The 27,147-nt window shown below is 40.5% G+C and overlaps 2 pseudogenes; both read left to right on the forward strand.

The window, feature by feature from the left end:
- The first annotated feature begins 18 nt into the window (after positions 1–18).
- On the forward strand, positions 19–7,850 carry LOC105466133 (protein DEK-like; annotated as a pseudogene).
- Positions 7,851–9,848: 1,998 nt separating this feature from the next.
- LOC139364021 (chondroitin sulfate proteoglycan 4-like) overlaps positions 9,849–27,147 on the forward strand; it is a 34,621-nt pseudogene continuing 17,322 nt past the window's right edge.

Below are 27,147 nucleotides of genomic sequence, written 5' to 3' on the forward strand. Positions count from 1 at the left end.
GGGGGCGGTGGTGCTGTTGCCCTTTTAAGCTGCCTCTTCACAGGAGCCGCGCCTCCGGTCGGTGGAGTCGGTTACCAGGGGAGCAGCCGCCCAGGGGCCGCCCCACAGCTCCCTGCAGAGGCCTCGGTGTCCCTTGCGGTTTCCCTGCCGTGCTCCGACTAGAGTCAAGGCAGCGGGAAGAGGCGGAGCCGCCAGAGCGCAGCGGAGCGGCCCCACCAGGTGGTCGCGGCCATAACAGCGGCTCCTCACCGGCTCACTTTCCGCGCCCCTGCTGCCGGAGATGAGGGTAAGATGTCCGCATCTGTGTGTCCGTGTCCGTGTCAGCGCCCAGCGGCGGCCCCAAGGGGCAGGGCGAGGGTGGAGAGGAGGCTCCGGAAGTACCTGGACAAAGGGGAGCCTGCCCCGGAGAGGCCCCGGTTCCCCGGGCGGGGCCAACGTGCCCCTTACTCCTGTGACTAGCCCGCCCCGATAGCCAGGACTGCCGGAGGCTTGGGTGGGAGGAGGCGGAGGGCGCGTCTCTCTTTCTCCTTGCGGGGGGCTGGCTTGGGGGCTGCTGGCACCTCTCGCCCTCGTCCCCGAGCCCCGAGCTGGGAGCCCGCGTCGCCCGCGTCGCCCGCAGCCCTTTCGGGGACCATGATCGCCCTCAGTCAGCCGGCCTGCTCTCCAGAACCGCGAGGGGGCGTGGCAGGGCGGCTCCAGCTGATGTTTGAGCCCAGGCGGGGAAAAGGGAAAGGCCTTTAAGATTTTCTGTTTTTGACAGGGCGCAGTGGCTCTTTCCTGTAATCCTAGCACTTTGGGAGGCTGAGGGGGGTGGATCACCTGAGGTCAGGAGTTCTAGACCAGCCTGGCCAACATGGTAAAACCTCTGTCTCTACTAAAAATACAAAAGTTAGCTGGGCATGATGGCAGGCGCTTGTTGAGATGGAGTCTCACTCTGTCGCCCAGGCTGCAGTGCAGTGGGGCGATCTCGGCTTACTGCAGCCTCCTTCTCTTGACAATCCGTGGGTTCAAGTGATTCTCCTGCCTCAGCCTCCCGAGTAGCTGGGATTACAGGCGCCCGCCGCCATGCGTGGCTAACTTTTGTGTTGTTTAGTAGAGATGGGGTTTCACCATGTTGGCCAGGCTGGTCTCGAACTCCTGACCTCAAATGACCCACCTCTGCCTCCCAAAGTTGTGTGATTACAGACCTGAGCAACCTCACGCGGACCCAAGGCCCTTAAGTGTAAAGGCCTCATTCTTCAGTCAGGTTTTCCTTGTTCCTGCATGTTCAGCCAATCGTTTTTAAGTTTGTGTTTAAGGAGAAACTAACAATGAAAACGGACTCGTTGAGGGAGGAAAAGTTGGAATGCAGCCTCTGGTGCTGTTTGAGCGATCCCTCTCCCCAGGGCCGGGCTGGCCGCTGCTGTGTTCTGGAAAGGCGCATTGTACCGTGGATGCTGCAGGTAAGAGTCCTGTACAGGCGCTCTGCCTGCTTTTCCTTTCAGGCTTCTGTATCAGCTATTTTTCCCCTGTAGAATGTGTCCCTGACAGCCACCCACTAACGCTACCCAATTTGGCTTTGCATGTCTGACCATCAAGGCTCTTCTGGGTCATATTTAGTTCATGCTGATATTTCCCCTTCCTCCCCTCTTTCGTCCTTACTATTTTTGCTTTGGTCATGTTATGCTGTGTTCTGTAAGGCTTTAAAAAAATGTTTATGGTGGCAGGGGAGAATGTTTTATAATTATGCTTTGTGCTTTTTATCTCCCACTCAATAAATGCTTGGGAAATATTTGTTTTGTTGAATGTCTGACCCTATCCTAGCTATGTTGTGCTGGAACAAAAATCTTAACTGCCTTGTAAGTTAACTGCTAAGAATTTGTCAAAAGTGCAGACATAACATCAAGAACTTGTCGTGGATAGTACAAAAAGTCTCTAAGGGCTTGATGAAAGTCTGTAAATTGACTTCATATGAAAGAGAGTGTAAGAAGTGAAAATGTAAAGCATGACTGGAGAGTCGGAGTCATGAAGCCAGGGTCCCTTTCTCCAGATCCTTTGTAACAGTGTTATGTGATCTCTTCTAGAAGATCGTTCTGAAAGATAATGCCAGCTCGGAACCTAGGAAACCCCCAGTGGGTTTCTGCAGCTTATATGGTTCAAATCCTCATCAGTACCTTTCCTTTCTCTGCCTCAGTTTGCTTACAATGATGTTCTCAGTAGCTGTAATTGCTCTCTGTCTTTGAATCCTTAAGCATTTTTTTAGATGACAGGGATATATGTGCATTTTCATTTTACCAAGTGTTAGAATTTTTATTCTGCTTTTGTGGGCTCTGGGTTATCTACATGGTTGTAAAATGATTAGCAGGGAAAACCGTTTGTGTGTGTGTGTGTGTGTGTGTGTGTGTTTTAAGTTTCTTTTGTTTTCAGAGGACTTAGAATTTTATTTTATATGATAATTCTGTCAATTTACTTTATTCTCCACCCCATATTTATTGAACGGCAAAGTATGAAAGTAATGTGTCCCATAACCAGCCTTCAGAAGAATTACAACAGCTGTATATCTGAATTTTTTTTTTTTTTAGTGGGGACAGAGTGTCACTCTATCAGCCAGGCTGGAGTGCAGTGGTACGATCCTTCACTCACTGGAACCTCTGCCAGCCAGGCTCAAGTGATTTTCCTGCCTCAGCCTCCTGAATAGCTGGGATTACAGGCACCTCCTACCGCACCTGGCTAATTTTTGTAGTATTAGTAGAGACAGGTTTCACCATGTTGGCCAGGCTGGTCTTGAACTCCTGACTTCGTGATCTGCCTGCCTCAGCCTCCCAAAGTGCTGGGATTACAGACATGAGCTACTGCACCCGGCTGAACTTTCAAGAAGAAGTTTCTGCATCCATTTTCAAAAAATTATGATATCAAAAGATAGCCATGCCCTACATTTAGAAAGATACAGAAAATGAACATACTGGCAGGCAGTTTTGCTTGTTGGTGCTTGAGATAGAGCCACACGTTGGTCTCAGTGGATTTGTGGAGAAAAATAGATACAGAAAGTTATTTCTAAATAAGACCAAAAAATCCTTTCTTAAGCAGTGACAAGTAAAGAGTTTGCCTTGCTAACCTTGAATTGTGTTGCCCTTGATTGAGACAGTTGTATGGTGGGGATGGTAGTGGTGATAAACCTGTTTGAAATTTGTCTGCTTATAGTAAGCTTTGTGGTAGCTGTCACAGACAACTTCATCCTCACAGGCCTTACAATTACTATAAAACTAATAGAATGGAGGAGAAACAAAAGACCTGAATACTTAGATGCTTAAGTAATTGTTCTGTGTTTTCATAACCGGTGAAAAAGAACAGTGTTAGAATCACTTAAACACTCCATGTAAGGAACACTGCCTGAATTTATATTGCGATTTTTGAGCATCATTTACTGTTTAAAAACTGGCATATTGTAGGTCATATTTTAAAGACAAATAGAACACTTATCTTTTCAAGATGGTTATAAAGCTTAACCTTATCAAAATTACAAAATGTAAAGCATATTCTTGAAAAATATTAATGCATAGGTTCAAATATAGGTCATCATTTTAGATGTCTTTCCAAAAAGATCATCTCTTAAATATTAAACTGAACAAACATTGAACATATTGTAGAGTTTGTGCTCAAGGTGAAGTTTCCTGGGGTGATGGATGTTTTATAATATGCATAACAAAAACTTATTTTAAGAAGTTTAGAAAAATTTTAGGCAAAACTAGAAAATCATACCGATAATTCTACCACTCAGAAGGTACCACCATGAGAATTTTGTATCTTTCCAGTCCTCTGCTCATCTCTTTTCTCCTGTGCTCGTATGTGTTCCCTCTCCCTTACAAAATCAGATTTTGTTTTTGTAATCTGCTTTTTCACTCCACAATATTGTAGATCCATGTCATAAGTTACTCCTCTACATAGTGCCTTCAGTTATTCTGTGGTTGTGTTGGATGACTATACCATCTAGTCATTCATGTTTCCTGGTACTGAATACATAGGGGTAAGTAAGTGAGTGAGTGTGTGTGTGTGTGTGTGTGTGTGTTTTCTACCTTAACTAATGCTTTGGACATCAATAGGTAGAGCTAAATCCTTGAAACCTTCCAAGAGGTGGCTTTCATTTCTCATTGCTGATTCATTTTCTAGAGATGGAACAAATTATATTGTATGGAAAAAATTTTTTTTGAGATGAAGTCTCACTCTTGTCACCCAGGCTGGAGTGCAAAGGCATGATCTTGACTCACTACAACCTGCACCTCCCAGGTTCAAGTGATTCTCCTGCCTCAGCCTCCTGAGTAACTGGGATTACAGGTGCCTGCCACCATGCCCAGATAATTGTTGTAATTTTAGTATAGATGAGGTTTCACCATGTTGGCCAGGCTGGTCTGGAACTCCTGACCTCAGGTGATCCACTCACCTTGGCCTCCCAAAGTGCTGGGATTCAGGAATGAACCACCCCACCCGGCCTTTTTTTCTTCTAGGTACCAGCTGTTATATATCAGATTGGTAAAAATGTTAGAAAGTGTGCATTGAAATGGGCATTCTCACAGTCATGGCAGAAAGTATAGTTATCTTTGACTTTCTAGAAAGCAGTCTGGCATTCTAGAAACTTGCCTAACCTCTTCTCATTTAGGCAAGATGAATTCTGACCACCCCTCAGTTGCCTATCTTGTCCCTGTGGTTCCATATCTCCCAGAAAGAGAGGACTAGTCTCAGAGAAAACCCAGATTTGCTTGGCTTAGCCCACCTGACAGCTAATCACTGGAAATGGGGTGGGCTGGTAGACTCCTTTGGTCAGGTTTTGTGTCAAGAGAGGGATGTGGAAAGATGGGAGAGAGGTAGCAAAACTGGCCTCAGTGGAACTAAGTAAATTAATGTAGAATGGCAAAGGAATGTTTCTTCCAAGGAAGAAATTCTAGGGAAGGAAGAAAGTGGAGGGGAAGGTAGCAGTTCTCAAAGTTTTGGGGTCAGGATTCCTTCACACTCGTAAAAATGTATTGATGGCCCAAGGAGCTTTTGTGCATGTAGGTTATATCTATTGGTATTTATCACTAGAAATTAAATCAGAAATATTTAAAATATTCTTTAACAGCTCACCAAATATTGTTATAAATGCTTTTATGAAAAGAAAATTTCTAAACCCAAAGTAGTACAATCTAAAATCTTTTGCAAATTTCTTTGATGTTTGATTTGTCATTTGCATCTGCATTCCATTTATTGTGTGATATTTGCTTGAAAAAATGTGAAGAAAGGCCAATCTCATACAGATGGCCATTTTAGATCATTGTGGATATTTCTTTCTTTTTTTCTTTTTTATGAGATGGGGTCTTGCTCCATTGCCTAGGCTGGAATGCAGTGGTATGATCACAGCTTACTGGAGCCTCAGTCTCTAGGGACTCGGGTGAACCTCCCACCTCAGCCTCCAGAGTAGTTGAGACTACAGGTATGTACTACCACACCTAGCTAATTTTTTGTATTTTTTGTAGAGACAGGGTTTTGCCATGTTGCCTTGGCTTCTTTTTTGATACTCCATCAAAACTTGATTTTTTCTTGAACTTTGGATCTTTTACCCTTGCATGATATGATAACATCATGCCTTGGTCACTTTGAAAATAATGGTTCACCGAGATCTTCTATATGTTGAAACATTTGATTATACAGTATCAACCGGGATCCGCGGTTCACATCATGTCCGCCTCGGCCCCTGCTGCGGAGGGAGAGGGAAGCCCCGCCCAGCCCACGACTGAGAAAGAACCCCAAATGCCCAGTCCCAGAGAGGAGAGTGAGAAGGAAGAGGACGAGGACGACGACGACGACGACGACGGGGAGGAGGAAAAAGAAAAGACTCGCATCGTGGAAGGCAAGAGGGAGAAGAAAACAGTAGAGAGGTTGACAATACAAGTCCCTTCCTTACAGAGAGAGCCATTTACAATTGCACAAGGAAAGGGGCAGAAACTTTGTGAAATTGAGAGGATACATTTTTTTCTAAGTAAGAAGAAAACCGATGAACTTAGAAATCTACACAAACTGCTTTACAACAGGCCAGGCACTGTGTCCTCATTAAACAAGAATGTGGGTCAGTTCTGTGGCTTTCCGTTTGAAAAAGGAAGTGTCCAATATAAAACGAAGGAAGAAATGTTGAAAAAATTTAGAAATGCCGTGTTACAGAGCATCTGTGAGGTTCTTGATTTGGAAAGATCAGATGTAAATAGTGAACTAGTGAAGAGGATCTTGAATTTCTTAATGCATCCAAAGCCTTCTGGCAAACCATTGCCAAAATCTTAAACAACTTCTAGCAAAGGCAATAAAAAGGAATGGAACAGTTCTGGAATGGCAAGGAAGGCTAAGCTAACCAAATGTCATGGAATTCTGTCAGATGAATCTAGTAGTGATGAAGATGAAAAGAAAAACAAAGAAGTGTCTTCAGATGATGAAGATAAGAAAAGTGAAGGGGAGCCACCAAAAAAAGACAGCCAAAAGAGAAAAACCTAAACAGAAAACTACTTCTAAAAGTAAAAAATCTGTGAAAAGTGCCAATGTTAATAAAGCAGATAGCAGCACCACCAAGAAGAATCAAAACAGTTGCAAAAAAGAAAGTGAGTCTGAGGAGAGTTCAGATGATGAACCTTTAATTGAAAAGTTGAAGAAACCCCCTACAGATGAAGAATTAAAGGAAACAATAAAGAAATTACTGGCCAGTGCTAACTTGGAAGCCAAGTCACAATGAAACAGGTTTGCAAAAAGGTCTATGAAAATTATCCTACTTATGATTAAACTGAAAGAAAAGATTTCATAAAAACAACTGTAAAAGAGCTAATTTCTTGAGATAGAGGTCAGAGAAGATGACTCATTCCCATAGATTTGAAGATCTGATTTATACCATTATACCAGCAAAGAGAATGTATTTCCTTTTCTAAATCCTTGTTAGGCAACGTTAGAACTTACTGCTGACCTTTTTATCTTGAGTGTTATGTGAATTTGAGTTTGCTATTTTAAATTGCATTTCTATGCCACTTTTAGTTTAAAATCTTGCATGGTATTAATTGTTCCTTGCTTTTATAGTTGTATTTTGTACATTTTGGGTTTCTTTATATAACGTCATAGATTCTTGAACTGTTGTGGTTTTTAGTGCACTTAATATTAGCTAGCTTAAGGCATACTTTTAATCAAGTAGAACAAAAACTATTATGACTGGGATTTATACACACAGAGATTGCAGTATTTAGTATATGAAATATTTTGAATACACATCTCTGGCAGTATGAAAATTCAGCAGCAGAGTTTCCATCATATTAAAAATATACAAGCTACAGTTGTCCAGTTGACTGAATTGGAACTTTTCTCCTGCTTGTGTATATATGTCAGATTCTCAGCATGACAAGAGTGACAGTTGTTATTTTTGTATTTTTAAAAAACAATTTGTTGTATATAAAGTTTTTTTTATTTCTTTTGTGCAGATCACTTTTTAAACTCACATAGGTAGGTATCTTTACAGTTGTAGACTATGGAATGTCAGTGTTCAGCCAGACAGTATGATGGAGCAGTGAAAGTCAATTCAGTGATAGCACACTGAAGGAACAGACAGTTATCCTGCTTTGCTTCGATAGTGTCATCAATTTGTAATTTTAGTATTAACTCTGTAAAAGTGTCTGTAGGTACATTTTCTATTAAGGACTTGCCTATATAAAATGCTGATATTTACTGGAAACCTAGCCACCTTCATGATTATGATTAAAGTACCAGATTATAATGCCAGAATATAATGTGCAGGCAATTGTGGATATCTCTGACAAGGTGTGTCTCAAAAATAATATACTTTTACATTAAAGAAATTTAATGTTTCTCTGGAATTGGGGCTCTTGGCTTTTAAAGTTTGGCTAATCAGTGTTGATTCTAGATGATCAACATAATAGACCACTCCCAAATGAGACTGATTTTGTCTTTCAAATTTACTGTCTTAAATCAGTTTATTAAATCTGAATTTTAAAACATGCTGCTTATGACAGAATGACACATTTGATGTACCAATTAAGTGTTGAAAACTATGTTTGCATCATAGAACAGAAATATATAAAAATATATGTTGAATGTTAACAGGTATTTTCACAGATTTGACTTGTTTCTTGATAGTTACTCATACACTAGGGAAAGGTAAATAGAAGTGAACAAAATAAGCAACTAAATGAGACCTAATAATTGGCCTTTGATTTTAAATATTTAATTTGTTCTTATAAACCTTGTCAATAAAAATAAATCCAAAAAAACACATGTAATTATGTCCCAAAAATATATGTATAGTAATGGCATTTATTGGTATTACTTGGTTCGTGTGATAGAATAAAATGTTAGAATTTTATGGTGTTTGAATTAGTTATCTATTGCTGTGTAATGAATTTAGCAGCTTAAAACAACACACATTATCTGTTTCTGTGGGTCAGGATTCTGTCCTGTTTACCTTGGGTTCACTGGTTTGGCCTCTCACCAGGCAGTGGTGTTGGTGGCGGCTGTGATCATCCCAAGGCAGGATAGGGAGAGAATCCATCTCCAAGCTCACATTGGCAGGATTCATCTCAGAGGCTGTTGGACTGGGCCTCCATATCTAGATGGCTATCGGTCAGAGGCCTTTTACAATACCTTGCCATGTGGGCCTCTCCATAGGGACCTCATCACATGGCAACTGGCTTCCATCAGAGGGAGCAATGGAGAGAGCAGGAGAAGCGTGACCAAGGCAGGCATCATAGTCTCCTTGTAGCCTCACCTCAGAAGTGATGTTATTACTTTTGCTTTATACTCCTTGGTAGAAGTGAGTCACAAGGTCCAGGGGTGGGAATTTTACAAAGGTGTGAATGGCAGGAGGTGAGCGTGATCGGGCCCATTTAGAGGCTGCCTACCAGTGTTGAAGAAAATTGTTGACTTCTATGATCTGTAGCAGCAGAGAGTGCTATGCAAGGAGAATGGCTGTCTTAGAAGTCCGGTGCCTCATATGGGTTTTAATGTGTTGCCTTTTCCCCCTGATACATTTTGTTTAAATCCATGGTCATCTTGCCACTTAGTGGTGTGGCTTAATTGCATATTTGGGTTAGTCTGTATGTAAACGTTTAACACAGGTGTCTCTGTGCTAAACAGGAATCCTATTCATCTTCTTCACCAATATGATTTGTGGACTCTGTTGAGCCAAATCTGACATCAGTTCTGGAATGTCTAGAAGATACTAAGAACAACAATTCGGTGAGGAAAGAAGCCAAGTTATTTTCTCTTTTCCTCATAAACATCATATTTAGAAATTAAATGTTAAGAGATAATATGATAAAAAAAAAAAAACATGGGTAATGACTATAGTCTTAGAGGAATTAAAGTCTGGGTATTTTAAGTCCTTCAAATTTTACTTACTACCTGGATTCTCTTTATTATTTCCCACATGTATAACCTTAGTTTAGATTAGGAATTCAGGATCTCTTTTTCCCTGAATTCTAACCATTAAGCCAAGCAAGCATTTTGGGTAGTGACCACTAGCCAAGGTGGGAAGTAGAAAAAAGACCAAGGTGGAAGTGAAGGCAGAGATGGGAGAATGACACCAGAACTAGTGGGAGGGAATTGCCTTTTCTTTCAAGGGTCTGTAAGTCTGCAGTAAAAGTCAAAGGTATTCAAATAGGAAGTTTTGTTTTCGTTTTTAGTACATAAAGAAATATAACTTTCCATGTTGGAAAAATTTTTAAACTTTTTTTATTATAAAACTCATAAGCAACCATTGTTGAGAAAATTCGTAAAGTTCAGAAAAGAAAAAAGAAACAAATTAAAGTCTCCCATAATTTCTCTACCTAATATAACCACTATTGACAGTTGACATGATGGCCACTTTCTACCAGTATGTATTTTTCTTTGCTAGTAAAATATACAACCGTGATACATATATTTAAATAGTTGAGATCATATTCTCTATAGTTGAGGTCATATTCTCTATAGTTTTATGTTTTATATATATATATTCATATATATATATTTACATATATATATATATATTTTTTTTTTTTTTGAGATGAAGTCTCAATCTGTAGCCCAGGCTGGAGTGCAGTGGCATGATCTCGGCTCACTACAAGCTCTCCCTCATGGATTCACACCATTCTCCTGCCTCAGCCTCCCCAATATCTGGGACTACAGGCATCTGCCACCATACCCAGCTATTTTTTTGTATTTTTTAGTAGAGACGGCATTTCACCGTGTTAGCCAGGATGGTCTCAATCTCCTGGCCTCGTGATCTGCCCACCTCAGCCTCCCAAAGTGCTGGGATTACAGGCGTGAGCCACTGCACCTGGCCCTTTTATATTCTTTTTGTTTGTTTGTTTGTTTCTTTGTTTTGAGAGGGAGTCTCTCTCTGTCGCCCAGGCTGGAGTGCACTGGCCGGATCTCAGCTCACTGCAAGCTCCGGCTCCCGGGTTTACGCCATTCTCTTGCCTCAGCCTCCTGAGTAGCTGGGACTACAGGCGCCCGCCACCTCTCCCGGCTAGTTTTTTGTATTTTCTAGTAGAGACGGGGTTTCACCGTGTTAGCCAGGATGGTCTCGATCTCCTGACCTCGCGATCCGCCCGTCTCGGCCTCCCAAAGTGCTGGGATTACAGGCTTGAGCCACCACGCCCCACCTTTTATATTCTTTTAAAAAGTATTTACTGTATTTTCCCATGATGTCATAGTCTTTATATAAAAATAACAATCATTATTTTCATTTGACATGATTGTTTAAGAATATCCAAAGGAAACAACCGAAAAAGACAATTAAGATTACTGGTTAAAAGCTCTTCTATATAAAAATCAATAGCCTTCCCAAATGTCTGTCCCAAATAGGAGATATAGTGATGAAGTAGTTTTTCAGGTATTTCAGCAAAAATTAAATATCTAGGAATAAACTTAGATGTGCAGGACTTTTATCAAGGACATGACAAAATTTTGCTGAGTGGAATGAAAGATTTGCATTCTATGTTCCTGGATGAGCAGATCTCATGTTATAAATATGTTATCAGCTTGTCTTCATATTAATTTATAAATATAATTTCTGCTGGGCACAGTGGCTCATACCTGTCATCCCAAAAGTTTGGGAAGCTGAGGCAGGTAGATGACAATTAGCTGCGTGTCTGTGGCACACACCTGTAGTTCCAACTACTCATGAGGCTGAGGATCACTTCAGCCTGGGAGGCAGAGGTTGCAGGGAGCTGAGATCATGCCTCTGAACACCAGCCTACATGACAGAGTGAGACTCTGTCTCAAAAAAAAAAAGAAAAAAAGTGTATCTGTGTGTGTGTGTGTATATATATATATATGCACACATACACACACACACACAATTTATATACAAATTTATATACAATTTGTATATATATATATTTACAAATTTCAGTACAAATTCCAGCAGATTTATTTTTGGCACTTGACAAAACAACTCTAAAATTTGTTTAGAAGACTAAGTAATAAAAATAATAAAATTTAGACTCTAAATAACAAAATTTAGAAGAGAGAAAAGAGAAAACGTCGCTTTCTGGGTGGGGGGCGCGCCTGGCCACGGATGGCCCCGAACCCCTGCCTGGGATACCCAGGTTGGCGCCGCTGGGGCAGACTTACTCCTCCACTGGGGCGGGCGGCCGTGGTGTGGAGTCGGCGCCACGAACATGTGCTGCGGGCGCGAGGGAGCGGCTCCCCGGGGCCGATGCGGACGGTAAACCTGTCCGGCGGAGCCCGCCTGCTGTGACCTCTTCGCCGCTTCTCGGGGGCGCGGTCCGGGTGAAACCGCCCCGCTCCAAGTTGAGCGGCCCAGGAGACCTGTGCGATCCCCAAGCGCTCTGGGACCCGTGCAGCCGGTCCAACTTGCAGCTGTACTTTGAAACTAATTTTTTTTTTTTTTTTTTTTTGCAAAGCCAAGAAGTATGTGAAGTTGAAAAAAAGGAAAGACCTTTTCTTTTCTTTTCCTTTCTTTTCTTTTCCTTCCTTCCTTCCTTTCTTTCTCCCCCACCCCCCCACCCTTTCTACAAGAAAGGGGGTAGATAGGTTTGTTTTGTTTTGGAAATAGTTATTGTAGCAGAGTAATACGGTCACATTTAATTATCCTACTGTGAACTCAGGAATTCACGATGAAAGTTGAATTGAGCGGTATTTTGGTGTTCATTCTTTCCTGACACTCATTAATGAAGTTAGTTGGAGAGTTTATTGCTTCAGTAGAGTAAAAACCAGTGTGCCTTTTTTTTTGTTACTACTCCCCGCCACCCCGTGCATTGTTTTATTTTTCGAAGAAGCAATTGATTCAGTTTTTCTAAACCATTGGATTGCCCAGATGAGGACAAACGGTGAAGTTCTTGAAAGGTGGTTATTGGCAAGTTTGTGAAGGAGCTAAGATCAGTTGAGATAAATCATCGTTACTGTTCTTGTATTCCGTCGTGGACTCTTGGGGATTTGCAGGCTGCATTAAGTACAAGTTTGGTCCAGTTGAGGGGGCACATATTCCACTGAATTTGGTTCGTGTGGCTTATGATATGAACATGATTCTGTTTCAGTTCCCCAGATGGAACTAGCTTAAATGTCTGTCATTCATAGTGGAACAAAATGGCCAGAGTGTCATTTACTGTTAACTTCAGTTGTATTCCTTTACCTTCTGCTAAGTGAAAAAGAAAAATTTGAGAAATACTGTGTGTCAGTTTGCTCCGAGTGATTTCTCATGCTAAGTGGGTCATTTGGAGAAGTGTTCCTGGGCTTTTCTGGTTTGGTGGGCCTTGTGTTATAAAACCAATTTTCTTCACCTGATGAAGCTAAAGACAAATTTTCTTCAGGCACAGGCGTTGCACTTTTAAACTACAGAGCCACTTTTAGGATTCACAATACTAGCTCGATGGCTTCCCTTCCTGGTTGTGTGGTTGTGTGTGTGTGATTGTGGGGAAGGAGGTTGGTTGACAGAGGTTGGAAAGGATTGTCAGGGAGGGACACAATGTAAGCAAGTACTGCTGACAACATAATGTGATGAGTGCACCAGTTGCTTTCCTTCTCTGGGCTGTGATGGCATGTTACCCTGTAGGTACTATTGTTTTAGGATTTCTCACACTTCGTTTGCCTTGACTAAATGGTAACTGCACACATACTGTACTATAAATGGACTCCTCCTCTAGTCCTTAACTCCTTGAGTGCTGTGATAGACCTTACTTAGCTTTGTACCCTCTTTGCCAGTAGTCTTAACATAGCGCAGGCACAGTATGTGTTTGAATTGGGTAAATTATTTTTACTGCCTAGTGGTAGCTAGTGTGCACAGGAGAGAGCCACTAACTCTGGGCACTTGTCCAAAATGACAATTCACTTGCAGATCTGTGATGAAATTTACTTTAAAAGGATTTCTAACCTTTTATTAAATCTGTCAGTTATTTTTTGAAAAGAAGTGGGGCTTAACTAGTGCTCTAAGGATTTCAACAAGAGATTCAGATTTAGAAATCCACCACCCCCCACCCACTTTTGGTGAAATTATTATTTTTTTAGAGTCGGAATCTCACTGTTTCCCAGTTGTCTACCTGGGACCCAAGCCATCCTCCCACCTCAGTCTCCCACAGTGTTGGAATTACAGGCGTGAGCCACCCCACCCAACTGGTGAAATTATTCAAATTGTAGTGACAACTCTCCCTCCATTGTGAAATTGGAAAAAAATTAGAAATTTTAGAAAAAAGTACACCCTTTGGAGCTAGGTAGAGTTCATATCCCCACATTTCCATTGACCAGTTGCATAGCCTCTCAGAGCTTCAGTTTCCTACTCTGTAAGGGTTAGTAACATGCTTTGCAGTGTTCTTAGAAATCAGTGAAACTATGTGAGGTACTTAACTGCAGTATCTAACATGGGATAGGTAGCTATTTCCTGGTAGCTGTCATGATAATAATTTTGATACGTTTTTATGTGACTTAAGCATTCTTAAGTCTATTGCTTCTGAGTATACGGGCTTAGCTAATTCTTTCATAAAGAAAGGGCCCTGAGACTCCTGAGTCTTATCCAAATGCATTTCTTCAAAGGTGCCAGATAAACTGAAGGATAATGGAAACAATAGCGAGTTTATCTTCTCAGTCACCTGTGAGTCTTCCTTTGAGAGTGGGACTCGCAGAGTGCTTGGTGGGGTAGAGCTCTCTGTGACTATGGTATTTAGGAAATGGTGAGAGATGGATTGTTTTCAGTACATCAGTCGTAAGAGGATATGAGTTAGTTCCAGCTTTCCTTATTTTACCTTAGTCTTGACAAATAGCAAGTACAGTTTATGTCTGTATTTCTCAGACTTGTTTAAGGTAGAACTGGACTGGGTGTTAACAGTGTTAGTTCAGTTTAGAGACAAGAGCAAATCACTCACTTCCCCTTCAAGATAACACTTTAAACCTGCCACCATTTACAGAAGAAAACAGTGATTTAAAGCAGCTATACCAGCACAGTTTAGAATACTTACAGTACCCTATGGAGTAGATACATTCTAGAAATATTTACCTGTAGTGGGAGTTGAGCAATGAGAACACATGGACATAGGCGGCGAAGCATCACACACTGGGGCCTGTTGCGGGGTGTGGGGCTAGGGGAGGGATAGCATTAGGAGAAATATCTAATGTAGATGATTAGTTAATGGGTGCAGCAAGCCACCATGGCGTGTGTGTACCTATGCAACAAACCTGCACGTTCTGCACATGAACCCCAGAACTTAAAGTATGATAATAAAAAAAAGAAAAATAAATATTTACCTGTTAAGGACATTTCTGTATATTTTATTCCATTTTTCCAGTAGTTTTCTTATGAAGAGATTATAATAAACCTTTAAAAATTATATTTGATCAAACTTATAGATAGAAGGTAAACCTTTGCAAATTGTATTTGGTCACACAGATTGAGGGTAAAAACATTCCTGACAAAGCTAGGCGAAGACACTTGGTTTTTTTTTTTTTTTTTTTTTTGAGATGGAGTCTTGCTCTGTCACTCAGGCTGGAGTGCAGTGGTGCGATCTTGGCTCACTGCAACCTCCGCCTCCCTTGTTCAAGCGAATCTTCTGCCTCTCCCGAGTAGTTGGGACTACAGGCATGCGCCACCATGCCTGGCTAATTTTTGTATTTTTAGTAGAAACGGGGTTTCACCATATTGGCCAGGCTGGCCTCGAACTCCTGACCTCGTAATCTACCCGCCTCGGCCTCCCAATGTGCAGGGATTACAGGTGTGAGCCACTGCGCCCAGCCGAAACTTGGACTTTTGATGTTTCCTTCTTTTAAAGTTGACATCTAGCACTTGAATAGACTTGGTTTTTACTGATGGGGACGGGCATCCATTTGGAAGTAGCTTTCCTCTCTCTCTGTCTTTCCCAGGTTAGGCTGTCTTACTGCTGTAAATGGGGAGAGAGGAGAAAGCCATGGGTGGAAGAAAGTTTGTTTCATAGCCTGGCATGGTGGCTCATGCCTGTAATCCCAGCACTTTGGGAGGCCGAGGTGGGTGGGTCACTTGAGTTCAGGAGTTCAAGACCAGCCTGGCCAACATGGCAAAACCCTGTCTCTACTAAAAATAGAAAAATTAGCTGGGCATGGTGGCGGGCACCTGTAATCCGAGCTACTTGGGAGGCTGAGGCAGGAGGATCGCTTGAACCTGGGAGATGGAGGTTGCAGTGAGCTGAGATTGTACCACTTCACTCCAGCCTGGTCGACAGAGCAAGACCTCATCTCAAAAAAAAAGATAGGGTCCCACTCAGTTGCCCAGGCTGAAACGCAGTGGCAGGATCACTGCTCACTGCAGCCTTGACCCAAGCAATTATCCCACCTCAGCCTCCCAAGTAGCTGGGATCATATGCATATACCACCATGCCTGGCTAATTTTTTTGTTTTTGTAGAGACAGGATCTCTCTATGTTGCCCAGGCTGGTCTCAAAACTCCCAGGATGAAGCGATCCTCCCACCATGGCCTCGCAAAGTGTAGGGATTACAGGCATGAGCCACCATGCCCAGCCTGCTGGGGTTTTTGATTGGTGTTGCATTGAAGCTGGAAATCAGTTAGGAGGCAATTGACATTTTAATAATGAGCCATGAACATGGTGTATCTATTTATTTAGACCTTCTTAGATTTTTCATCAGTGTTTTGTAGTTTTTAGCAATTGGATCTTGCATGTGTTTTGTAATCTCATACATGTATTTCATGTGTTGTGGTGCTGTTGTGAATGATACTTCTCAATTTCCAGTTGGTCGTTGCTAGGCTATAGGAAGATCATTTTATGTTATATGCTGACCTTGGATTCTACAACCTTGCTAAACTCATTTTTAGTGCTAGAAGCTTTTTTGTAAATTTTTGGAATTTTGTGCATAGACAGTAATGTCACTGGCAAATAAGGGCAGTTTAATTTCTTCATTTTCACTTTGTATACTTTTATTTCCTTTTTTTTTTTTTTTTTTTTTTGGAGACGGAGTTTCTCTCATTGCCCAGGCTGGAGTGCAATGGCGTAATCTCGGCTCACTGCAACCTCTGCCTCCTGGGTTTAAGCGATTCTCACGCTTCAGCCTCCCCAGCAGCTGGGATTACAGGTGCCCGCCACCAAGCTCGGCTAATTTTTGTGTTTTTAGGAGAAACAGGGTTTCACCATGTTGGCCAGGATGGTCTCAAACTCCTGATCTCAGGTGATCTCCCCGCCTCGGCCTCCCAAAATGCTGGGATTATAGGTGTGAGCCAATGCTTCTGGCCTAAGAGGACACACTGTTTCTTTGGCTTATTAAGAGGTATTTGGTTAGTGTTAGACCAGGGGTTGATACATTATAGCTTGCTGACTGGGTGTAACTTGCTGCCTCTTTTTATAAATAAAGTTTTATTGAAACACAGCCATACCCATTCATTTACATATTGTTTGACAGAAACCATATGACCTGCAGAGCCTAAAATATTTACCCATTTGTGCTTCACAGGCACTTTGCTGACCACTGCTGTGGACACCAATTTTAGGTATATAAACTGTTTTGTAGCTTCCAAGGTTTTGCAGTCATTTGCTCAGACATATGGGTTGGTGGAAGTGCTTTCTGTTTTTTCCCAACCAATCACACAGCCATGTAACTTCATGCTTGAGTTTCTGTGTGGTCCCCTATAGAGATTGAGTTTTTACATAGTTCTTTGCAGGCAGCATACATTTCAAAAATCTCCAAACTTTTGCTATTGCTAATCTTTGTGAACTTTGCATACCCAGCGCTGGTACATTCTGATGGTGTCCACACTGCACTCTATGAAGAAAAGACTGATGATTGTTTATATTAAAATGCAGGAAGAGAATTGTAGCAGCAACTTTTGCTTTTCTAATCAACACTGTAAAAGACTTACTATGTGTGGGCAGTGGGGGAGAATGTTAATTTATAAATTGAGATAGTTGTATTAAAATCGAGTGACTCTTATTTTGACATAAAGTGAATGTGTCTCTTTTATACAGCAGAAAACTATTAAATGTGTTTTTTTCTCAGCATTATAAAATAAAGTGGAAAATGTGGGAAGAATACAAGTCCTTAACTAGTGTGCTTCTGCTTATTTCACACCCCTCATATTTCTGATTCCTTACAACTATAGCTGGCTTTACTCCTGAGTGGTGAAATTGATGAACATACTTAAAACCACATCATTTAAGACTTTGAATTTTGACATTTCCTCCTCTTCACAGTCTTTCAAATACTAGGCAACCTGTAGGGTTCCACTGTCTCTGTCGTGTGTTGTCCCTGTGTTACATGAAAGCAGCCCCAGTGAACTTGTGAACTTTCTCAGTCATTTCTTTTTTTTTTTTTTTTTTGAGACTGAGTCTGGCTCTGTCGCCCAGGCTGGAGTGCAGTGGCCGGATCTCAGCTCACTGCAAGCTCTGCCTCCCGGGTTTACGCCATTCTCCTGCCTCAGCCTCCGGAGTAGCTGGGACCACAGGCGCCCGCCACCTCGCCCGGCTAGTTTTTTGTATTTTTTAGTAGAGACGGGGCTACTGGGTGAGAAAGAAGTAGGATTTTCTCTCTTAAAATTCCTTGGTGAAATCGTTGGATGGGCATGGTGTGTTTCTTTAATTTTCCTTTTAGTCAAAAATCTGACAAAGCAAAGACTTTCAGTGGGTCTTGGTCTTTCAATAGATTTAGTTTTTAAGTGTGTTTACTCTGACTGAAAACTTCCTTCCTGTAATATGCTCCTTCCTTTAGAAAATGGTTCTTAAGTAGAGTTTCTTTAAATGTATAAAATAAGTTAATGCATTATATGCAGTGAGGTTTTGCATCAGAACCCTGAGTTCTCAATGTTGTGGCAGGTTTAAGTGTCTAGAACACCTTTTACCTGTTTTTTCTGTTACTTGCTTTTGTATTTTTGGGGTAAATGATATCTTTCTCAGGGAGGCCTTCCCTCAGCACCATGTTTAGAATGGCATCTCCCTCATTTGCTATTCCTTCTTCTGTTTTATTTTTCTCTATAGAATTTGTTACTATGTGAAAACTATTTATTTTAATGTTTTATTTACCTGTGTTACCCCTAGAATAATATCTATGAAGGTAGTGATTTTTGTCTATTCCTTCTGTACCTACAGAATTTTGAGGAGCATGGTGTCTGGCACATTGTGGGTGCACAATGGCAGCTGAATTAACAACATCAGGGAGAGTTTGTAGGATGGGGCTGGAGGTGTAGGGCAAGTCAGTTTTTAGATTCGAGGTCATTAGCAAGAGAGCCTCTTATGATGGGGGCGGGAAACATGTTTTAACGTTAGACTGGGTTTGAATCTCATCTCTCCAACTTACCCTTTGACCTTGGTGTTAAATAATTTAACCTTTGAAAGATCAGTTTTTTCAGTGGTGAAGTAGCGGAAATAGTATCTTTTTAATGGGGATTAAATGTAATATAAAATATAATTCTCTGTAAATGTTAGTTTTGTCTTTCCCCTTGTGTGTCAGCATTGTGGAAGTCTAAAAGCAACCTGAATTTACCAGTCTGTTTCTGGAGCTTTCTGGGGTCATTACTTTGATTCCTTTTGACAGATACATTCTTTTCAGCAGCCTGTGTTGCCAGCATAACAATGACCTGTCCCTTTGACCAGTGTGGGGGACAGATACTTTGTCATCCCTCCTTTAATCCATGTATCAGAACAATTCTGATGAGTTCTGGCTTTGAAAAATGTTTAGAGGAGTTTATAATTCCAAACAGTTCAGATGACATCAGTCCTTTCTTGCATGGTGGCTCACGCCTGTGATCCCAGCACTTTAGGAGGTTGAGGCGGATGGATCACCTGAGGTCAGGAGTTTGAGACCAGCCTGGCCAACATGGTGAAACCCTGTCTTTACTAAAAATACAAAAATTAACTGGGCGTGGTGGCACGGGCCTATAATCCCAGCTACTCGGGAGGCTGAGGCAGGAGAATCACTTGAACCCAGCAGGCAGAGGTTGCAGTGAGCCAAGATCATGCCACTGCGCTCTAGCCTAGGTGACAGAGTGAGACTCCATCTCAAAACAAACAAATAAAAAATTATGAGATTTTCTTTTTTTGTAATTTTTTTAAAGCTTAGCAGCTATTATTAGTGTTAGTGTATTTTATGTGTGATGCAAGACAGTTCTTCTTTCAGTGAGGCCCAGGGAAGCCACAAGTTTGGATACTGCTCATTTAATTTTTATGGATTAACAAGGTATTAATTCCTGTATCAATTTTGCTGATATTTCTCCTGCTTGATGCAGGAACACTTGATAAGTTAGTTAAGGTAGATCGGTCCATACATTTATAGGTTCTTTCATTCCCATGTCCTAGGCAAGTCTGAGCAGGACCTGGAAAGCTGGTTAAAAGCCCAGTGAGCACAGTGAGCTTAATTGTAAATTAAATGGATATTTAATACATTGAGAAGGTCCTCAAGCCTTTCAATCTTTCATTTTCATCCATGCTTGCTATTTGAATCTGATGGGCTTGAAATTGACTGTTCTTCTTGTAAAAATGTTGGTTGGTTATTGCTGCCTTTCGCAAGATTGGTTTTCAGTGTGGATTTCTGCAGATAATTTTTACACCTAAAGTTACAAAGTCATTAAGTGAAGGCAGTCAGGAAGGAAAGAGTACCCTGAGCAGGAGGTCTGCTATAGCGCATGGGGTGGACCAGAGAATGAATGGGCATGAGCATGGAGGTGGTTCAGTCAGTGTGGGAAAGCCACCTGCTTGTCAGCTTTCTACTGCGTTGTCCAGCAGAACACATTGAAGCTTGGGGCCTGCAACTGGTGTGGAGGTGATTGCATTTAGGAGGCTGATGTAGATTTTTTCCCTCTTAAGCGTGTGCTAACTGCTTTTTGGCAAAGTCTTGATCTGAGACATACACAGCTTGATCTGTGGCAGATCTGTGAGGATTTTAATATCGAGAGGATTCTGTTATTTGAGTTAGGCATAGCTAGGCTACCAAGGCATTGCTTTTCAGTCCAAACATTTGGTCATTTCAATTTATTGTTAGTGAGGCTTTTGTGATATGTTAGAACATGAAGTTTGGGATTTTGTCTTTTTTTTGCATGTATGAAAGTTTATACTGTTGTTTATATTGCTGGTTAGTAGTGCCTTTGTTTACCTGTTGTGAGTAAGAAACTTCCTCAGATCAAATTATAGTGAAGTCACTTGGTTCTGTTTCTCTGACTCTTAAGAGGATGAGATCACTTTATACTCAAATTCAGTGTTTGGTAAAGGGCCTACCATGCTGAGCATTTATAGCCTAGATGAAGTCCTGGTCCAATCTCCAAGTTAAACTTTTAAGAATATGCTATTCTCAATGTTCAGGAATTCAACCCTGGAAGCCTTCTCTAAATCTTAATGAGATTTTTATGAGAATTCATTTGGTGAAAATAACAATCAGGGAATCCAGCTATTAAGTTTGAGGAGGGTCATGCCTCTTAGTGGTTAGAGAGGCAAGCTGTAGCCTCCCTTCTCAGAGAAGGGAATTGAGGAAGAGATTTCTGGTGGCCCTTGCAATCCTCGCCTCACTTTCCAGGCTCCCTAGTAAGACTGGAAGGAGTCCCTGAGTAAACAGCATTTTGTGAGTTTGAGGGACTAGGTAAAAACATACATGAACATACAATGGTTTTGCTTTGATAACTGTTTTAAATATCCTATTGGTTGTTGAAACTTCTGTGACAGTGAAGCCTTTTGTCTTTATTTTTCAATCGGAAAATCTTTCTTCCTCACTTGAAAAGATTGAGTCTGGGATCAATCCCTGACCCTGCTTCCTTCCTAAATCTTTTAGTGTATAAATATACAGCTGGGCATAGGGTAATCTCAGGGATGGGATTGTACTCATAGAGCTATGCTTGACACCTAGGACTTTCAGTGGCTTATATATTTTTGATGACAACTTTTCATTTTATTCTCATTTATTCCATTTCTGTTTCAGTGTCCTGGGTCATGAAACTTAATCCACAACAAGCTCCCTTATATGTGAGTAAATCATGAGATTTCTTTTCATTTTGTATTTATCTGTTCTGTTTACTTGTTATAATAAGCCACACTCTCACGTGATAGATTCTCAAGGAAAATTTTAACCATATATGCATGAATATATTTGTGTAAGACTTCAGAAATTGAGTTTGATTTAGTAAATACTAAATGGCTAATCTGTGCATGGAACTGAAAACAAATAATACCTGTAAGACTTGAGAGTTAATTTAGTCAGGGCGATAGTATACACATATGAAACAAATTGTCCTGCAAAACAATACTGTAGCTTCTTATTTTTTACCTGCAGTGCATTCCTGTAAAAGTAATGTAGAGATCCTCCTATTGCCACTGTGATTTACCTTTTGTTGCAACTAGATGGCACTATGTCATTGGCAAGAGTACTGTTTTCTTTAGACTCTGGGTGAAAGCTGATATATCATCTCCCTAAAGTGAGGGACTTTAAAGATAAAATTGATGAATGATTGAATCAAGGCTGGAAAAGGTAGGCTGTAGGTGACTATTCTTTATTATGGTAAGAGTGAATTAGTTGAATTTGGGTGATGAAAAGTGCCCGTTTGATGAGAAGCCAGCTTCGGGTTGTGGATGGTTAGGGCTATGAGAGGCCAGTAGTTGCTGGGTTGCTATGCTCTGGAGAGGGTGAGTAAATATATTTGTAATAGGACTTGATACTGGCCTTGAAGAATATGGATCATTTAGTTGGACACAACGTCCCCAGAATTAGTTGAAGATAAAAGGTAAATGGTCAGGAATGGGAGGCAGTGAACATAGTGTTGGATGAATAGTGGGGGGATGGTCAGTGGAAACTCTGGCCCACCCAAGTTTGTGTCAGGTAATGATGGGAGATATGCCTGAAAAGATGGATAAAGCTCAATTGTGAAGGAAGACAAAGGTGTGAGGGTTTTGTTTTGTGACCACCTAGGAGCCATTGATGGTGTTTAAGGATGCTTTTCCTTTTATGCATTTATACATAAATACATAAATATACTTAACCATGCTATATTAATAATAGTCATTTACCTTTCCAACATAAAATGTTCATATAACTTCTGCATGGCTGATTTTTATGTTAAATGTAACATGTAAAGAAATATATGTGTTTTTAGAAGATGTCTTATGTGCTCATTTTCTTTCTAGACTACTTAGAGATAATTTATGTTTACCAGTGGGTCTGCATGTGAACTGAGTACCTTGGATGATTATTATTATTATTATTATTTTGAGGAAATGGGTCTCGCGCTGTCATCCTCATTGGAGTGCAGTGGAGCAATCACAGCTCGCTGCAGTGATCATAGCTCGCTGCAGCCTTGAAGTCCTGGGCTCAAGCAGTCCTGCTTTAGCCTCCCGAGTAACTGGGAGTACAGGTGCATGCCACCACAACGAGCTAAATTCTCCCTTTAAAAGTGTGTGATTCTTTGATTTTTTGTGTGTATACAGTTTTGCAGTCGCCATTGTCTGACCAGAACATTTTCATCACCCCCCGAAAAAAGTGCCATACCCATTAACAGTCACTCACCATTCCTTGCTCCTCTCAGCCTGTGGCAACCACTTATATATTTCCTGTCTTTATTGACATACCTATTCTGGAAAGTTTATATATATATATATAAAGTTCATGTATATATAAAATCATGCAATACATGGCCTTTTGTGACTGGCTTCTTTAATTTAGCATAATGTTTTCAAGATTCACCCATGTTAGAGCATGGATCAGTACCTTGTTCTTTTTATTAATGAATGACAGTTCAATGCCTGGATATATCACATTTTACTTATCCATTTACCAGTTGATGGGCAATTGAGTTGTTTCCACTTTTGGTCTATTATACATAATGCTGCTGTGAACAGCAAGTTCTGGTGAAGACACATGTTTTCATTTCTCTTGGGCATATACCTAAGAGTGGAATTGCTTGGGTGTATGATAACCGTGTTTAACATTTTGAGAAATTGGAAAACTGTTTTCCACAGTGGCTGCACCATTTTACATTCCTACCAGCAGTGTATAAGGACTTCAGTGTTTCCATGTGCTTGCCAACACAAGTTTTCTGACTTTCTGATGTATAGGCACCCTAATGGGCATGAGGTGATACCTCACTGTGGTTTTGATTGCATTTCCCAATGGTGAATGATTTTGAGCATCTTTTTATGTGCTTATTGGCCATTTTTCTGTATCTTTGGAGAAATGCCTATTCAGATCCTTTGCCCATTTTTAAATTGGGTTGCCTTATTGAATTGTAAGGGTTCTTTGTATATTCTGACTACAGGTCCCTTATCAGATAGATACATGATTTGCAAAAATTATCTCTCATTCTGTGGGTTGTCGTTTCACTTTCTTGATGGTATCATTTCAAGCAAAAATTTTCAGTTTTGATAATGTTCTGTTGTTGCTTGGTTTTTTTTTTTTTTTTTTTTTTTTTTTTTTGCATATCTTAAGAAGAATTCTTTGCCTAACCCAAAGTCACAGAGATTTACTCCTAGGTTTTCATCTAGGAATTTTATAGGTTTAGCTCTTACATTGAGGTATGTAATGTGAGAGTTCAGTTTTGTGTATTTTGTAAGGGAAGAGTCCAACTTTTTTCTTTTGCATGTGGATCTGTAGTTGTTCCAGCACTGTTTGTTGAAAAGACTATTCTTTCCCCCATTGAATTGTCTTGGGCATCCTTGTTGAAATTGATCATAAATGTGAGGAAATTTTTCTGGACTCTGAATTCAATTCCTTTCATTTAGGTTGTCTTTGATTTCTTTCAACAGTGTTTTGTAGTTTTCACTGTATAAACTTAGTACTTTCTTGAAATTTGTTGCTTGTGATTTTATTCATTTTGATACGATTGTTAGTTTTGTTATATTGTTCAGTTTTTGATTGTTCATTGATTATATATAGAAATACTATTGATTTTTGCATACTGATATCTGAAATTATAGCCTTGTTTCACAGGTCAATTATAAACTACAATCTGGCTTGTTTGTTTGGCAACGGCTCTTAAGTGGATGCCTTAGGATTTTCTATGTACAGGATGAAGTAATCGGAGATCGTTTTCTTCCCTTCCAATCTGGATGCCTTTTATTTCTTTTTCTTGCCTAATTGCCCTGGGAATAATCTCTGGTACAACATTGAATAGCAGTGGTGAGCGCAAACATCCTTGTCTTGTTACTGATCTTAAAGAGAAAGCATCCAAGTTTTCACCATTAAGTGTGATGTTGTTAGGTGTGGGTTTTTCACAGGTACCTTTTGTTAGATGAGGACATTCCCTTCTATTCCTACTTTGAATGTTTTTATGATGAAAACATGTTGGATTTTGTCAGGTGATCTTTCTGTGTTGAGATGGCCATGTGGGTTTTTTTGTTTGTTTGTTTCATTAGTGTGATATATTACATTGACTGAATTAAATAGTTTTTATTTATTTAAAGAGATTGGGGCCTTGATCTGTCACCCAGGCTGGAGTGCAGTGACATGATCATAGCTCACAGCATCGTGGAACTCCTGGGCTTAAGGGATCATCCCACCTCAGCCTCCTGAGCAGCCAGGACTACAGGTGTGCACCACCATGCCTGGCTATTTATTTATGTATTTATTGAGACAGAGTATTCCATGATTCCCTGTAGCTGCGATCTCCTAGGCTCAAGTGATCTTCCTACCTCAGCTTCCTGGGTAGCTGGAACCACAGGCATGTGCACCCATGCCCAGCTATTTCCTTTCCTTTTTTGTAGAGATGAGATCTCACTATGCTGCCCAGGCTGGGCTCAAGTGATCCTTCCTCCTTGGCCTCCCAAAGTGCTGGGATTACAGTATGAGCCATCGTGCCTGGCCTAGTTTTCTTTTTAGAGATAAGTTCTTGCTGTGTTGCCAGGCTACCTTGGTTGAATTTTTAATGTTAAGCCAACCTGGCATTCCTGAGATAAGTATCATTTGATTCTGCTGCACAATCTTTTTTATATGTTGTTGGATTTGTTTTGAAAGTATTTTGAGGACTTTTGTGTCTATACATAGAGATGTGTTCTATAGTTTTCCTGTGATGTCTTTGTCTGGTTTTGGTTATTAAAGGTTTTTAATTAGGGAACTGTTGTAAATAAGTAGTTGTGTTATGCGGAAGGATGGTTCCCCCAAATTTATTCACTTCTTAGTCCCTAGAACCTGTGACTATTTACCTTACATGGCAAAAGGAACTTTTCATACTTGATTAAATTAAAGATCTTAAGATGGGAGGTTATTCTGAAATATCTGAGTGTCCCAGTGTAATTACAGGGGTTCTCATGAGTGAGAGGGAGTATCAGGAGAGTCAGTGGTCAGAGTCAGAGATTCGAAGATGCTACACTGCTGGCTTAGAACATGGAGGAAGGAGCCCATGAGCCACGGAATGCAGCTCTAGAAGCTGGAAATGGCAAAAGAACACTTTCTCCACACAGAGACTCTAGGAGGAACACAGCCCTGCTGGCACCTTGATTTTTAAACAAGTGAAAGTCATTTCGGACTTCTGACTTCCAGAAATGATAATATGATAGTAAGTTTGTGTTGTCTTAAGACACTGAGTTTGTGATAATTTGTTGTAACAGCAATGGGAAACTCATAGAATAGTAGTTTGGGAAAATTAGTGATAAAGGATAATTGGGAAGGAGAGGATAAGTGCAGTAGATCAGTTTGAGTTCTCTATATGTTTTACTGTCAGTGTTTTGTAACATTTTAGTTTTTCCTAAAACCAAAGGATTGATTGACCTTCAAAAGGCAGCTCCTTTTTGATGTCAGTCTGTAACCTTTCATCAAATCAGTATTTTCCTCAAATAGGGTTGACAAGAAGACATTCTAAATTATCTCCTAATAAGTTGTTTTGACTTTGGATATTGAAATTGCAGGACCATCTCCCACCCATCTCTGTTTTCTCACCTTTTTTGTATGTTTTATAATAAGTCTTACATTGAAGTGTATGTGTCTGTCTGTCCCTCCTTCCCCCACCCCCCCATCCTTCCCCACTGTGTGTGTGTGTGTCTGTGTGTATGTGTGTGTATGTGTAATTACAAAGAAGTTGTAAAGGCCTTTTAAAGTAGTTATGATGTGGTTTCCCCTCCTTTTTAAAAATAAAATATGTTAAGCATAAGTAGTGACATCTTAGAGGGCAGGTAGGTGGAGACTGACTTTCTACTTTATCTTTGAATCGTTTAAATGTTTACAGTGAGCATATTATTTGTATGATACATAGTAATTTTTGATGAAAACATTTTGAAGGCTGAAAAGAATGTCCTGTCTTTTGAAAATAAACCCATCTTGGTGTTTATTTTCTGGAGGCCAGCCAAGGCTTTATAATAAAATATTGCATTCAAAACACCTATGAAAGTGGCTAGTTGAAGAATATAATTTGCTTTGAAACATATCTTGAAATGGGAGTATATTTCTAATAATGAAAGGTGTTGTTTTAGTAATAAATGAAAATAAAATATCCCATTATTATCCCTTCATAGAAAACAAATACAACCCTAAATGACATTTTAATTAACCAGTGATTTTCCTCTAAAGCTGAGATTTTTTTTAAGACCTAGGTAGGATTGGCAAATCATGTACAGAAATCTGGACATCATTTGAAGATAATTGTTGGGGTGAGATGGGGGCATAGAGTACTGTTTTATTGTGCTCATTTTTATTAATGAAACTGTGAATTTAGACCAAGCAGTGTTTTGGAACAGGATTTTTAGTGGGTTGTGTATACTATTTTTGTAAAAGGGTTTGATGCAGA

The sequence above is a fragment of the Macaca nemestrina genome, chromosome 7 (genome assembly GCF_043159975.1).
Source record: "Macaca nemestrina isolate mMacNem1 chromosome 7, mMacNem.hap1, whole genome shotgun sequence".
Taxonomy (NCBI): Eukaryota; Metazoa; Chordata; class Mammalia; order Primates; family Cercopithecidae; genus Macaca; species Macaca nemestrina.